The sequence below is a fragment of the Lingula anatina genome, chromosome 3, assembly GCF_051362555.1.
Source record: "Lingula anatina isolate TDL-2025a chromosome 3, LinAna3.0, whole genome shotgun sequence".
Classification (NCBI taxonomy): Eukaryota; Metazoa; Brachiopoda; class Lingulata; order Lingulida; family Lingulidae; genus Lingula; species Lingula anatina.
The window spans coordinates 32,180,462-32,197,116 of NC_141769.1; the positions used below are offsets into that span (position 1 = coordinate 32,180,462).

At 37.5% G+C, this 16,655-nt stretch overlaps 1 protein-coding gene across 6 annotated transcripts in view; it reads right to left on the reverse strand.

The window, feature by feature from the left end:
* LOC106161702 (protocadherin Fat 1) overlaps positions 1-14,840 on the reverse strand; it is a 94,070-nt gene extending 79,230 nt beyond the window's left edge. For 3 of the 6 annotated variants that reach the window (XM_087008345.1, XM_087008346.1, XM_087008342.1), the window contains exon 1: positions 14,490-14,840. The gene's annotated coding sequence lies outside the window, so the exon portion shown is untranslated. Of the gene's footprint in view, positions 1-7,442; positions 7,461-14,489 lie in introns of those variants that run through there. The other 3 variants (XM_087008347.1, XM_087008348.1, XM_087008344.1) reach the window with 2 other exon arrangements.
* Between the last annotated feature and the right edge of the window lie 1,815 nt (positions 14,841-16,655).

Here is a 16,655-nt window from a genome sequence, read left to right on the forward strand (position 1 = left end):
GCTAATCTTGCAGTATCCAGAACTCTTTTGCATCAAATGAAGTTTCCATCAAACCATCTCCATGTGAGGGAACTTAAATAAGTCTCATTTATGACATTTTTTCTTTGATTCTTAGTTTTTTCTTTTTGTTTTACTCTCTGCTGTGATCCAGTGGAAGAGGTTCTCCTCTTTTGATCTTCACAAAGAACACCTACGGTTCTCCCCCGGTCTGTTCTCCAGCAACTTACAAATGCCTGGTCATGAATACTAAACTACCCAGTCTTCAAACTCGCTCTGTTGGGTCGACCTTGGTGAAAACTTATTATGCCTTTTTGATTTAAATCTACTGAAGAATGACATCACAACTTCAAAATGAGAAAATGAATGTATGATCATTTATGTTTTCTCTGCATTTAAAATTAACACAAAAATAAAAATTATTTTCATAAATAGAAATAAGCCTTTGCAGCGTAATGAGGAAACACCTTGTACAATTTTATAATTCTGAGTAGAAAATCGGGGAGGAGAGGGGGGTAAACATTTCTACACTTCATAAATTTTACAATTATTTTCCAAAAACCACAAAATCTACTAACGAAGCATTAACCAACAAGTTACCTGGTATATGGCCATTGGGGGTATAATATAATTCACTTCTAGTATGTTCCACTTTTGGGCAGTTAACTCCAGTAATCCTTTAAAGTTTTTTTTCTTTCTTTTTTGATGAAAAACCTTATTTATGCAGCAGAGGGATAGGGTTGCGGCTTTACCACCTGAACTGCTAGACAGATTAAAGTCATTAGCGCCTCTTGCTTTATTTTTACACTTTTTACCATGAAATGAAAGATATTTTCGGTGGGGGAGTAAATAAGGATTTTTTTTTTACAAATGATTTTTAACAAAACATGTCACATCAATCATGATGGATTACAACACTACTATAGATATGTGACTGATGATTGCGGAAACTTAATATGTGTTTTTAACTCCACTTTTTTACGCCCACTTTATTGCCATTAATGGCGTGGGTTTTAGCACAAATTTGTTGTAGTATTGTGACTGAATATTGCTGACAGATAATGCAACTACAGCAACAAACTATTTGAATGTTCATTTGTGCAAGCTGTCTAGGTTTACTGCTATACTTTACTAATATTTTGATTGATATTTGTGTATTTGAAAATGAAATGCTCAGGTCATAAATACCACATAATGCGCCCCCACCCCCAAAAAATCCAAATTATTTTCCGGTAGAAACAAATAATTAAACAAATATAAAAACATTCATAAAGGTGTAAATGAAATATATAACCTCTAGTTCACAGACCACTATGGTTCAATAACCCAATATCAATCGGACGAGTGATTTTCTTTTCTTCCTGTGTTCAAAAACCATGCCCCATACAAAACAACTGGAGTGTGGGCCCACGTGATAACTGAAGAGACCCCAAATGAACTCCCCTATTCCCCAACCCTGACCCTGTGTTGTTGTCATTGGGCCCGGTCACACCCCCACCCTGATCACACAAAGACCCCCGTTACACGGCACAAGACCTCTCACTGCCAAAACTAACACTCAGTTCATAGCAAAATGTCAAGAAAATAAACCTTTTCTCAATGAGACTGTTGTTGTGAAGGAGGCACAGTATACCAGTATTCATATGGGCTACACTGGCCCTTCTGATAATTCTCTGCAATGTTTTGGGAGTCCCAGGCTGACGGAGTTGTGCATGCAGAAATTAATAAACTAGGAGCTAGATCAATAGTCCCGAGGAACAGAAGGGATAAGAGGTTTGACGCCTAAAACCCCAGTCCCACCTCGCGCCCAATGTTCCTGGGTGGTCAGTGAAAAGTACACCACCGTCTACGCTGCATGTCTGTTCTTTTAAACTGCGAAACGTAACCCTTCTATTTGACCAGCTGAAAGCCCCACATCAAGGCGGCTGATTTCCTCTTTTCTTTTCGCACTCTATATTCAAACAAAACCAACAAAACCTGCACAGCCAAATTACATATTGACAACGCTCCTGTCTAAGAAAAAAAGAAGACTAGTGAGTTTACATTGGGTTTATTACCACAATGCACTATTTGTTGCACAAAAGGGCCTATGATTGGACGCGTGGATCAAATTCGGGCTATTTAAGTATGATTGCGACTAGTTCAACATGAAAACTGTGTTGTGACACAATGACCCTCCAGTCCAACTGTATGCTTGACACTGCACTTAGAGTGAATTCACAATGAAAATATCATACTGGGTAAATCGATCTAACCCCGCAGAAACTTGCTCAATGCAATCACATGTACCCACTTCGTCTTGTTTACAACGTACTTATATAATCACCAGCTTTTCAACAAGTTTTACTCATCAAAGTCAGTGCGAGTCCCCATGGACTTAGTACGCACTAGCTTGTACAGTAGATCCATTGTGAATGCACCCTCACCCTGCCATTAGCCTCTCTCCCCTCACTGGTTACAAGATCACAACTGTTTGACCACTACCTCCAAGACTTAAACGGAACAAAACCGATACTTTCAACCACCCCCTGGCAGACAAAAGGTCAAGTGCAAACCACTGGTGCCCAGAACCAAGTTTAAGTCCACACAAACTGACTTCAAGAAGGTGTGCTGAACTGTGGTTTAAGAGCAGGATTTTGTCACCCCTAGCTGCCTTATAATGGCTTGAAGTAACTCGAGATAGACAACAGTGTTAGCTCCTCTCTCTGTCAATATTCACTCTTCCTTAAGTCAATCACTTCAGCATGAACTCCGTGAAAAAAAGTTCACACTTCAGTCTGTTTTGGGATTAAATGGTCACAGAGTGCTTGCTGATGAGGAATATATGGAAATACAGTAGAACATTAACAGAGGTGGGGCGCAGTCATGATATTTCTGACATGAAAATATGACATCAAGACAAATATTCCATAAAACTGATGTTGAATACAGACCATTTTTTCGTGTTAGATCTTAACATTCTGCAAAATATATAAATGAAATGGGGGAATAAAAATATAACTGGCTGTGACAAAACATAATAAACAATTACATCCCTAAAAATTTCACCTTTGGAGTTATCAATATCACGCTCACTTTGTTAAAATTGAAAAACACTATTGATTAAAACAGGACAAGAAAACAGCTGAAATATACAAAACATGCGAATATGTTTGGTATTCACGTGAGCATGTCGTTATCCAGACAAGAAAAAGTGAACTGGACTTGACACCACCCAGACAGTGTCACAGCTCTACCACAGATTTTGTTTACTGCATTTGTTGGTCAAGTCTCCAGATTGAAAGGCTCTTGTTCTCACTGGTGTCCAAGCCATTAGGACCACTGAGACCCTCTCAACTGACCACAGCAGGGGACAGCTATCCACAATGGTCAGTCACTGTCCATCTCAGGGCAATCCATTTCAACCGGATGACCTCTTACTGTCACAGACAATGGGCCAGTGGTCTGTAATAACCCCAATAATGGATATGGAGGAGCAGAATGAGTTAGGCTTCATTCACATGCAATGTCTATTTTCTAAATTCTATTTTCTATTCGCGCTATCTTATGATCACGGTCTGTGCCCTGAATATCCCGCGGCGTAATTACTGGCAGCGCGAGCCAGTTACTTATAGTAACTTATAGTAACTGGCTCGCGCTGCCAGTAATTACGCCGCGGGATATTCAGGGCACAGACCCTGATCACAACACATGCCGCGAATAGAAAATAGAATTTAGAAAATAGACATTGCATGTGAACGAAGCCTTAGTCATACTGCTGGTGTGCAATGACCAAAGGGCCCATTCCCAATGCAACTATTGTTCTACGTCGATTGATCGACCAAATTCAACAGGTACATGAACAACGAAGCAAGCTTATGTTTGCAGTTATCTGGATATTCTTTTTTTTTTAATGACAAAGAGATAATAGTAGTACAAATCATGGCTTTTTCACACATCCTATAAATATTATATGACATTATGGGTAGCTAGGCTACCAAACAATTGCCACCTCTGTCTCTCTGTGTTTAACTGTACAGGTGCTATATATAACCACAGCAGGTAGACACCAAACTACTGAATAATGCCCAGGTAATATGTACGTGTTTATAATTTACTTTTACAGCAATACAGTGGAAACAAATGGAAACAAAAAACCCTGGTGAGCAACGTTTTTATCTAGAAATACCTCATCAAAAAAATAACTCGAAAAAAAAAAAAGACAAAGCCAAGGACATAGGGCCACAAAGGGATAAGATTTATAAAGATGTGCCAGAGTGCCCCATCTGTTGTTTTATCCTCTTCTCCACACCAATGATAATGCTCAAACACCACTTATAGTTCTCAGAAAAGAACTGTGGAACCAAGATTAGAGGTGCCTGATTTCAAAGAGGGTTGGGGTAGAAAAGGGTTCTAAATAGCGGACTGCCAGACAGTCTAACACCAGAATACCCCTAAATAAAGTGAAATAATCAGCAAACTAGATAGTACCTGTCCCCTCACAAAGACCACTGACATAATGACCAAGACTACATACAGTATATGTGCCAGCCACTGGTGATAACGTCCCACTTAATTCAAGCAAAACTACTGCCCTGACTAAATGATGGCGATTTGCCTCGTTTGTGATAAACATCAGTCATAGCTATCAAAACTACATCAGTCAACCTTTTGTGAAGGTATTGTCCGTAATTCTAATGCCTATCTTCTTATCTCAAGGTCGACCTCAAAGTCATCTTTGAAGTCCCCCCCCCCCCCCCCCGCAACCTCCCCAAAAAATGACCAACTTGAAAAGTAACTCTACAAAGAAAAAAATTCCTAAGCTTTTTAGCAACAAGTAAAAATCTTCACAGACACATCACCAAACCAGCCTTAAGTTTATACCTTATGTACACACCTTGCCTTTTATCTGACAAACCAGTTTTTAATGACAATTAATAATGTTTGGATCCTGGATAAATAAGACTGACATCTCCACCAATACTCACTCTAGTCTGGTCACAAGATATTCTTTCACGGGACATTTTTCTTCCTGTATTGAAATGATGCAGTAATCACATTTACACCTTTCAAAAACCAAAAAAAGAGCCTCTTTTGAACTTCTCAAACAAATACCTGAATCATAAACCAAGTTTGATGATATTTTCTTCCTGTACCAGGCCTCAGCAAAAAGAACTGTTACTACTACCTAATGTCTCCCTCACTCTCTATTCCTGAACCAAAATCATTGTTTCATTTTACTTTTGTACTCTCACAATGTGCAGGAATTAATTTAAAATCAAATCCCCTTTAACATCTACAGAACCCCTGGCCTCAGATCCTGTGACACATTCAATGGAAACAATATGGCACAAAACATAACACAAAACTGAACTCGACCTTAATAATGACAAATCAAAACACAAATCAATTTGGTTTGGGCTACAAAATGGAGACAAAGTGACTCTTGTCAAAATATTGCCCTAATCTAAGTCCACATTTAAAACTGGCAACAACAGTGTTGTTCCTGGCTTTCAATAACAATATGCACACAGTCATATTTGCGTCCACAAATAAAACTCTGTTTCCCCTTTGGATATATCACTCAAGTTATAACCTGAGTTCTAAATGCTTGATTAATTGTTACAATTTCACAGAAAAGATTAAGTTTTGCAAATTGCAGGGTTCTTGAAGATTTCGAAAAAGGAATTTATTCGTCCATAAATGTTTTGAACACAATATGGAGATTGGTTCACAGATTATGGTTAACCAGCCCAATAATATACTGACCAATCAAGCAGATCTTGTTTACATCAATTTTTGAAATCCAAAACCTCTTTTTTTTTGTTTGTTTGTTTGTCCAATATTGGCTGTAACTTCCTTACATTCAGCTAAAAGGGGTATACTACTACTTGCAAAGTGATGTACAATGCTGTAATGGCTCTTCTTATAATGGAAGAGAATAAATCAACTCATTAACAGACCTCAACATCCATAATGCCATCATCTTTGAGCAATAACAGAGGTCAACCAAGTATCACTTCATTTACAGCCACAATATCTCACGGACTGCATTATATTAAGAGCACCAGTGCTCCCTCAATACCACAACATTTCCTGGTTGCTGCGCTGTGAACTTTTGCCCACTTTATTCCAACAGTGACAGCTGTTTGGATTAGGGATAGTGTATTATTTTCTTTCACCTGCAGAGACAGGCCATACTCCATTAGAAAGTCAAGAAATTAATACTAGTCCAGCACGTAGCTCTGTGTTCTAAAGTCACGGCTTCACCTTGTAAAACTGGGGTCAGCTTTTCTTTGGAGAAGATTGTATCTTGTAAAGCTGGGGGCTCTCCGTGCTTATGGCAAAGGCAGGCTTCACCCAAACCTTTCAAGGTGCACAAAGCTTGAAAACACCATTCTTTTTCCAAACTTGAAGCCTCCCATATTGCTTAACCTTGAAAGTTCGTGTTTGGACCTGATGGACTACGGACAGAGAGACACATTTATAAGAGATCCTCCCTCACCCCTTGCCCTTCTAAAACTACAACTGGTTTAACATTATCCTTAATGTCTTCACATCAACAGTCAGATCAGTCAAAACCAGTTCTTGGTCAGATCTTGCTTATTTCCTTATCTCTACATAAAATTTACTACCTCTGCCAAGCAGGTTATGTCTTTATATGGTTTTCTTGATATGACGGTTAAAAGCAGAAACTCAAAAAGTTATAGACAGATTTCAGAAATGGGTTAAAACTCGGAATCAATGTATTAGATTTTGCTGGTGATCCATTAATCAACAAATTTATAACAACCATAACTGAGCTGCTTTGGTAGAGGTCTGCACTCACTGTGTGCCTTTTTAGTTCAAGATTTGAATGTCTGCAGACGCACTTAAAGATAATCTCAGTCTTGTCAGGTAAAAGCAGGTAAGTCTTTAGAACACCTGTCCACCAAAGCCACGCAGAGGAAGCAAAAAAGTTCAGAGACATTCAGACTATATGCACTTCATTTCTGAAAGATTATAGCATTAATAAAGCAAACTGTTATACATTTACATCAACATGAACAAATGTACCCTTTAGCACAATGTTATTTATCTAGTATCTTATCAATAAACTACCACTGAAGGCAATGTTAAATTAAAAGAAATGTGAAAAAAAAAGTTTAGTGTACACAAAAATCATAAGCAGTCACGTGGCAGATGCCAGTAGGTAAAAGTTGGAATTTTACACAGGACTTAGCTCAGTAAAAACTGATGATAATCAAGACCAGTCTGGTTCCACATGCCTCCATTTATATCTTTGTTTTCTTATGTGGTGAAAGGTTATTCATGTCTGAGCTATATGGCAAACCTGTACAGTGCATCTTAATTCAACCAGTAATTATTCCTTTCATTTGTGCCTTCAACCTGGTCCTGCAAGGTGCTACCTTAAAAATCACATCCACTCTTTATCTTAGAACTAAATTAGTCAGCAAATTTAATACCTGGTTTCAACCAGTGATATAACACGACCCTGTGGAAAAACAAGGAGCTGCACCACTACCTGACTGCAAACTCTTTCTTCCCATACTATATAGTGGAAAAACTATAAGACCCAACCCCTGTTAAATATTGCTCTGATAACTATCTGTATTCAAGCAGAACTGGACCAAAGCCCGATGTATGCAAATGTTTCCTCACATACAAAACATTCATTAGATTCAGCATTAATTACAAGTCAAGTGATATCTCCAGAACCATTTCAGGACAGTTAACACCAGATAGCTATCACACTACCTTTGACCACCACAATAAAAAGATGGTCAGTGCAAGATAAGTTATCTAGTCAGCGCAATCTTTTACATGCTTTGTTTGCTAACTGTCGTCTTTAGTTTCCCATAAGTTCAGCTCAAAGATCAGGAACAGTGATGAGACCCTTATTTCACTTTTAAAATTGAGGTAATGAGCCCATTAAGAAATCAATTAACATGAAAACAAATGTTCAACAAGCTGTAATGTGTAGTTCTCTTGGCTACTAAACATTTTCTAGCCAGATTAAAAGACTAAAAAACTATTAATTGCCCATTAAAAGTAAAACAATGTCTGTAATTGATTGTAACAACCATTGATGACCATTGATATAGGTGATGACACTATCTATGTTTATCCATTGAACCCACCTGTGCCAGCATTAGACTTTTTTTTCGCAGAGGCTTAAGATAAAGAACATCCATTAAAGAATATAAAATGTGTGCAAAGAAATTGCAAATTGTCCATTTTATCCTACAATAATGCTCTTGTAATATACAATTTTTGCTCCAGTGAGCCTAGAATCATCAAAAAGTCATATTTCCCATAATTTATGATTATTACACATTCAGGGATCAAAGAAAATGCTCTTGCTTGATCTCTTTCATCCAGGGCACTGGTCAGTAATAAATGACCAGGTAAAAAGTTACGCAATACAGGTTCCAAGTCAGGTAACAATGTGTAGGAAGAACGAGAAGAGACACGTAGGTGACTTCACTTTGACCTTTACCGTCTGACCCTGGGGTTATATCCCTGGGGTGGCACTGAAACAAGGTCCAAACACTTTGATGTAGAAAACTACCTACGATGTCCATCTTGGTAACAGGTAGGAGAATGAATAGAAGGAACTGACCTGTTCCTTACTTCAAAGACATCTCCTTTCAACGGTATGCTTGCTTCAGGGTAAATTTTAAGTGTGGCTGATCCCTTTATATGGTCACGCTTCCATTTCAACGACTGCGACTGGTATCAAGATGAACATTATATCATCTGTAAATTGTTATTCACTCACTAAGAACGAGAGAGTGCAAAACATGCGCTGCCTGATTTTCTTGACTTGTTGCCGCCACCCTGTCAGCAAAGGTGCACATTGCAAATTGGTGCAGACTGACAAACTACCTTTCTCAAACAGACAGGGGTTTCATAGGTCAACTGACAAAAATTAACCAGCCAAATCTTCAACTAAAAAATTTCTATGAAGATAAAAAACCTTTCAGATTTGATGCTACTACATCATCAGAAATGTGAGTTTTAACATGCACTTTCTAATGCAGAAATTTTTATTAAATTAAAGCTACATTAAAGGGGTTTTCCAAGCCAGTCCCATGTCCACTGGTCAGCAGACCATAATGTCCACTCACACCTGATGCAGGTAAATATCATACCTACTGAAGCATCAGATATCACACAGGCTGATAGAAACCATGGATTATATCAAAGCCCTTTCTTCTCAAAGTAAAATCAGGAAATGAAGGGAATAAATTTACATGTGTCAATTAACAAGGTTTTACAAACAAGATCTCATGTAGAAGTATACATAATTCCTTTCAACTTACTCAATGATGGATGGCATATCTAACATTGGTATTGATTAACACTTAAGTTTCATATGTAACCGCCAAGGGTTCAAACACAGATATTGTGTAATATTCAACAACAGCCAGGTAATCACATTTCAAACACTTAAAAACCCATAAAACTGCTTGTGTCTGGGGTAGGTTTCAGATATTAATTGCCTCTAAGATTACATACTATAATTTACAACCTTTTCACCTGTAATAAAAACAGAAAAAAAAGAACCGTTCTTAAGCAATTAAGTTAAAATTCCCCATGGGTCTTTTTTGTCCTTATTTCAATGTGTCCTCAATTTCCCTCTTGCATGTTAAATAGTAGGCTTAAGTGGCTGCGGCGCATGTTGAAAGACCTCTCTGAGGGTGTTATTAATGTCAACAAATGGATCAAAGTAAACTCGCACACACAGGAATCTCAATGGCAAACTATGCTTATTTTCCTTCATTTAAAAAGCCAATGACCCAGTATTATGAACATTGATTTACTCCAAACACATGTCGTAGCAATACGCCTCACGCACCACGCACTTCCTACGACCAAATGGCCCCGTCTCATTAATAGGACACATTCTGTGTGTGAGGGTCTATAATAAAGGCCTGATTGCCCGCCCTTACGCTTCACCGGGTAATCAACACCAGATTTGGTGCCCAAATTTATGGGGTGATTCTTACCTTGGGTGCATGCACTCGGGTGAATACACATACTAGGATAAAACTATTAAAACAACTTTGAAATACAGTCTCAACCACGTGAAGAAAAAAGATCTTTTTTTTTATTTTCATTTTGTGCAACCACTCCCGTTATTACTTTAATGGATTAATACCAATTTGGTTTCCCCTAAGATCAACAAAACTGAACCGAAAGAAAAGTTTCTAATAGGAAAACTAATCATGTTTGTCATAGTTGCAAAAAAACAGGTTGCTCTTTCGAGTGAAAGGTGAAAGGAGAACTTCATTTCACAACAAGAAAGTTTTCTCTCCTTTTGAAACATCACTGCCATCAGTGGCACTTGCCGACTTTAATATATTCAGTTCAGTAAGCCCTTAGTAAGGGTCACAATAATATATTCATGCCTAGACTAAATACTGACATGATGAATAAGGTAATGCAAACCTATTGCCATAACATCAGTCTGGGGTAGCGCTAACACTCGCCAATTTAGCCAAATGCTAAAACTGACTCAAATTGGCTAAAGAAAAAGGGCTTGATTTGACTTGTTTTAGACAAATTATAACCATTTGGATAAGAAATTGACAAAAAAAGTGGTGATTTGGCTAAGTGAAAGAAATTGCTATCGCTACCCCAGACTGTGCATTTGAGGAGAGGGCACTGCATCTGAAGTTATTGTCAGAAACAGGGGGTGATGATGGCAGTCATTTCCCGAAAAACGTTTTAATAATAATAACATTGAAGCAGGGAGAGGTTTGAATCTCCTCCACAATGTTGGTTAGCTTGCTTGTCTTCCCCCCCCCCCCCCCCCTTCCTCCAAGCAGAGACAGGGGAACAAAAATTAACTGATAGCAAGCAAATCAAAGCAACAAACAGTACCCCCTAACATTCAGTTACACAGTCTTTCTGATATAATGAAAGCTTTACAGAGGTGGATCCTTAAATATTGACAACAGGAATTCCACATAGTTTTTCCCCTGTTAACGCACCTTTGCTGTCCTTGTGCCGTACACTCGAGGCACTGGATACTAAAGTAGCGTGGCACCAAGCAGGATCTAACACCAGACAAGTGCAAATATCCCATTATATACAAAGGGCTTTCTCTCCCTTTTCAATGTTGTAACTACTATTTATTATACGTTTGTGAGGGCTTTGGTAGCAGACTGTATCTATAGTGGTATTAACAATGTCACTGGTTGCTCGACACCTTTAGAAGCCCACTGCAGGGTAATGAGGGGCACTTTATTCTGCCAGCAACAATGTAACACTATAATGTTACAATGTAACAAGTTATCCCAGGTGGTAATTTCCACTCACCTGACAGCTAAGGATTTCTAGATCAGCTATGCTATGGCTACCATGTTACGTAAATTCACTTTTAAACGTCGGCATGAAACGATCAAAACTGGGAAACAAGGCACATAATCATCATTACCTTTTATTTTGACAGAAAAGAAAAACTTCTGACTGAAACCATAAGATTGCTGTGTGATGTTATTATGCATCCCAGAAAAGCAGATATGATATGGTAAACTTCCAAGCCTGGCTGCTACATCCTTTGGAGATAATCTCTGCTCTTAATATAAACCTTTTTTTCCGTTTTTCAATGGTGTTGGCACAAGAGATCAAGCTCGCTCCGCACACATTGCCCGCTGCAGTTATATACACAAGCCCACACGCCTTTTATCCTCCAAAAGGCCATGGCAAACAACAACTCAGCCCTGTTATAACATGTCTGTCAGAGAGATTTTGAACTGATAACTGACAATTAAACTTCAAGTTCTGGGCACTTGTGAATTTCTATGCATACTCTCTTATTGGTTTATACTGATTAAGAAGACAAATAGTGCAAAGTCTTCTTTATTACATAGCCAAAATTAATTATGGTCAAGCACATTTTACCTTGTTGGAAAAAGACTTCCCTATCATGGTTATCAGAAATGTAATTACCAGTTGTCCATATGCCCACTTATAAACTGATGGAAAAAATAGGGTCAACATCTAAGGTTCCTAACGACCTGTTATTTTCATACCCAAGGAATCGCAACACCTCACATTGCAAATCACAGGTACCAAGCTTTGATCAGAGACCAAAGTAAAACTGCAAAATTGCCAGAAAAATGTTTTACAATTTATGCTGGTATGGCATTATGAACCCTCCACTGGAGAGTAACCTTTGACTGAACCTGCAGTAATATATCTTATTTCTGCCCAATCTTTTCCACACCAGTCATGTGTATACACAAAAATATGTTCTCTACTGGCCTCTGACCTCAACACGAGATTGGACTCCATAATAAGTGACAGCATTATGGTCACTTAACACCAAAACTTTCATTCAAATCATTTTTCTTCAGGTTAGCAATATTTTGGTCTTAAAAAGCTGGTAAGTCACAAAAAATAAAGAATAAACAGGAAACATTTTTCACAAAACTTTCAACAGGCCTTGAGATTTCAAATACTAGTACAGGTTTTCCACATCTTTCTCATGACTAAACAAAACTGTGGCTGAAACAATTTCCAAGTAGCCAATAAGCACACTTGGAGCCTGCCAAGACACCCTGGTTACCTTGGGGCAGGCTCCTCTTGCCAAATGCCTCCAGGTAAAGTTCATCTGGTATCTGAGGGTCAGAGGTCATATCTCTCTTACTCCCTTGGGAAAACCATCTTATCTGCTGATATCTCTGACTCTGAGCTCAGCATATTTTAACTGCAGTTTCTGTCATGGGCTCTCTCCTAACTATTAACAGTTCTAAAAATTAACAAGCTTAAGGCATTATTCCTGCCTTACCTTTATACCATGATAACTGTTTTTTACCAGTATGAATTTTACAAGTTAGATGGCAAATAATCGAGATTTTCACCAAGAAATTGTCAACATATACTTCTACATAAAACCAATGCCTTATTGGAAAAAAAAATCATGTACATTCCACAATGCCAATTCTTATGCATCAACTTTAAATGATACCACAAGACCTTCTGTCACCAATTAGTTGGCTATAATGGATCTATATTATCAATCTATACTGAAACATCTATGGCAAACCAAGTAGAAGTCAGCACCATGGTGGATGTTTTTCCCTTGTAAGTTTGTTTTAAAAAACAACTTCTTTGCCAAATCAATATCTACCCAACCAAAAAAGTGTCAATTATAATGACATCATAATAAATTGTAAGGGAATTTTCTCAGAGGGGTCATTCTCTACCCCATTCTCTACACGCCAGTGAACACCAATATTCGTGTTGAAAAGACATCACCCACACTGCTGAGCTTTCCACCGTTTCCTGCAATACATCTCTGTCAGCATTACTTGATACAAATCCATAAAATCAAGACAAGAAAATAAGACTTCTTTCTTCATGCTACAATGGCCAAGGCTTTGAGGTCTAATGAGATTGGAAATTTTTGTTCTTCTTTTCTTTTTCCTATGTGTGTTGTCAGTTAATGAACATGTGATAAAGCTTTTAGCAATCTTTTGCATGTGCTTTGTTACACCTGCTATATTTACTAAACTGTGTTTGGGGCAAATCCCAACAACAATAATTCTCTATAATAAGAGCAATCGACCAATCTAACATCCTGAATGATTTTTAAATAGACTGATATTGATTTCTCATTTAAAAAAAGATCAAGTAATGTTCATAAACAGGTAGTTTTATGCCATTTTTGTTTGTGCATTGATTATATAATGAGTCCATATAAAGACCTTTTCAAACTGTTCAGAAAAAGTATTCATCAATTTTGAAATAATAAAAAAAAAGAAAGTAGAAAGAAAGGGAAAAAAACAAACTTTTCTTATGCCATTAATACCAAACCTGTTTAAGTGAAAGTTAAGATTTGGAATCACTGAATGTGGAAAGGGAATTCTAACATAAAATTGTACTTAATGACCACCGAGACAAGCTGAGGCCCATTTTTACCATTGCTATCCTTCTGATTTGACTTCAATGCATTTACCTTGTGACTCAAAAACTAAGCAGGCCATAAGAAGTGATTCACTTCATGTTTGTTTACGTTTGGAAACCAGACGGGTAACTCTTAAATCTCAACCCCAAACTTCTGTCCTGAATTTCTTAATTAATACTGACTTGAGCTTTAGAATCAGAAAACTACCTACAAAAAGTAACTGGTTTACAATCACAGTATAAAACCTCTGCATGGTCTAAACTAAAGGAGACTGCAACTTCCATGTCCAAAACTTGTTCAACTTTCACAAACTTAGTAAACACAAGTTTTCCATATATATAAACGAAGGCCATATCCAGTGTTAGATAAGTCTAATACCCCTTACTCACTGATAGATGCTGATATTTCACCTCCCTTTGTAAAACTTTTCACCTTCTCTCTGGACGAGCCAAGGGAACTCCAATGCTATTTTTAATTTAACATGGCGAGCACCTTGCAAGATGCACGCTTACCGAGTCAAAGAAACTGTTCACTTTGCTTCCTTCCAAGGTAAAAGTGTGACTATCTATTCCTCATGGTTATAGGTACTTACTTTATAAATGTATTCAGTGTCCCCCATGCGTTCTATAGGGCGCAGTTTCTGGTAAATCCACACAAACTGTCCACACGTATATCCTAACGTCTCTCGCGGTACACCAGTAACTCTCAACACAGCTGAGTACGCATCACTCTCGACGTTACTTCCGCTGTATCCTTCCGCTGACTCCCATTCACAAACTCCGTCACAATGGGACCTATATCATATTTTAAACTGGTCCGCTCTCCAGGAATAAGATATTTCAGACTATAAAAAGGAAATATATATCACAATCTCGCTCATTCTAATATGTTTCTGGAGTTGTTGGGGAGAAAACCAAAGCTATCTAAATTGTAACTTTTTTGTCTCAAACTCGCTCTAACAGCTGCCCAAAGCTCGAGTCGCCCCGCGATAGCACCGCCACCTATTGGCAAAAGTTTATATTTTACGCCAAGAGAGTCGCCGGAACCCGGAGGCAATTCTCATTATTATTGGTACATCAAAAAGTTTTTTTTTTTTTTTAATTGGTGGGCTTATAGAAATCATAGTTAGACGGAATATCTGAGAGTGTAACAAATCAACTCATTCAATTTATTCGATATGTCAATTAAATAAATTTTAAAATGTCTTTTTAAATTTTAATTAAGATTAAATAGGCCATCAAACAATACAGGGAAAATTCAGTGTGCAACTGAAAAATCTCAGATAATTTGCTAGATATCGTAACTTCCAGAACCTCATCTTTGTTTAAATGGTAATTGCATGTATCTCAGGTCACGGGAGTCTAAAAAACAAGATAAAAAACTGACAGGTGTGGTGTAAGCAGGTGCTCTAGACTAGCAGATGACGTCATTAAAGTATCTAATGTAGTTTTTTCTTGTGGTTATTTCTTTTACTTGTTTGTTTGAAATAGGAAAAGATAAACAGAACAAATGTCATGCTGACTCCCTTTTTTCTTGTCGCTGCCCACTGAAGCAAAGTTTTAAGCAACATTTACTGCCATGTTGTAAGTATAGTCCATTAAATCAACGCAGTTAGCTTTGAACTTGGTCCCTAGAAACGTTTGATTTGGGTTTTCCATTAATGTCTTTCAAAAGCGAATATTACAACAACGGTTTGGATACAAAGTACCAAACAGGTTGTGTTAGTTGAGCATCTGACATGTGCTGGTTGTGAGCTCACCTAACGCTCACCTAACGCATTTAAACAATAAATGAAGACATGGGTATGATTCGTTTCTCAAAACATTACTGTGATTTATTCTTTTTTTTTTCAAAAAATTACAAAACAGTCGTGCAATTGAACATTTTAGTGTTTAAACAATCATTAAATCATTTATTCCTTTGTTTCTCCGACAAAGAGAAGCAAATACAATTTAATTTAAAATTAAAAAAAACTCATGCGTACTGATATCTATATAAATCTTAGTTTGATCTTGAAATTTTTGAGGGCAGGCTGGAACAAAGGTTTATTTTGAATTAAGTAGCGAAATGTGTGCGGAAGGACTGAACGAAACGAGTAATTGAGAAAACGGTTATGAAAATATTGCAATATAGTCTGCATATACGAAGCGCATTTTATCAGAGAGAAAACTGTGGACAGATGCCTTTAGTGCTAGGCCTACGGTTCTGATAGACAGTTCCTCCATGTTAGAGTTCCAAAGGATGGCGGTGTTTTAATTATAAAAAAGTCCTTATTATTGAAATTCAGTATAACAGTTTATGATAAAGTAGAAGGGATCATTGATATTAATGCTTTGATCAAATGATATCAAGATATACAATACAGTTGTCTTCGTGTAACTAATCCCACTCAAATAGTCCTCAGAGACTTGCAACCATTTTATTGACATTTGTTAAGTAACATCTATAAAGCCGCAGATATGGTAGTATTCGTAAATGTGCGGAGAATTCAATTCCTGAAATGATCATATATATATGGAGGGTTGTATAGTGGAGATAGACTCTGTGGTAGAAAGAGTAATCGTTGACGATACTCATATAAACGTATGAATCAGCGTGGTGTCTATTTGGAAGGGGTTTTACTAGAAGCTAGGTTCTGTTTTACAAATGGAAGGCTGTCAAAAGAGAAATATAGCTTCGCTTGTAGAACAAGACGGGTGTTAGTAGTGGATGATATTGCCATAGGGTTTGACATGTTTATGAAATGCTGTAACATGAA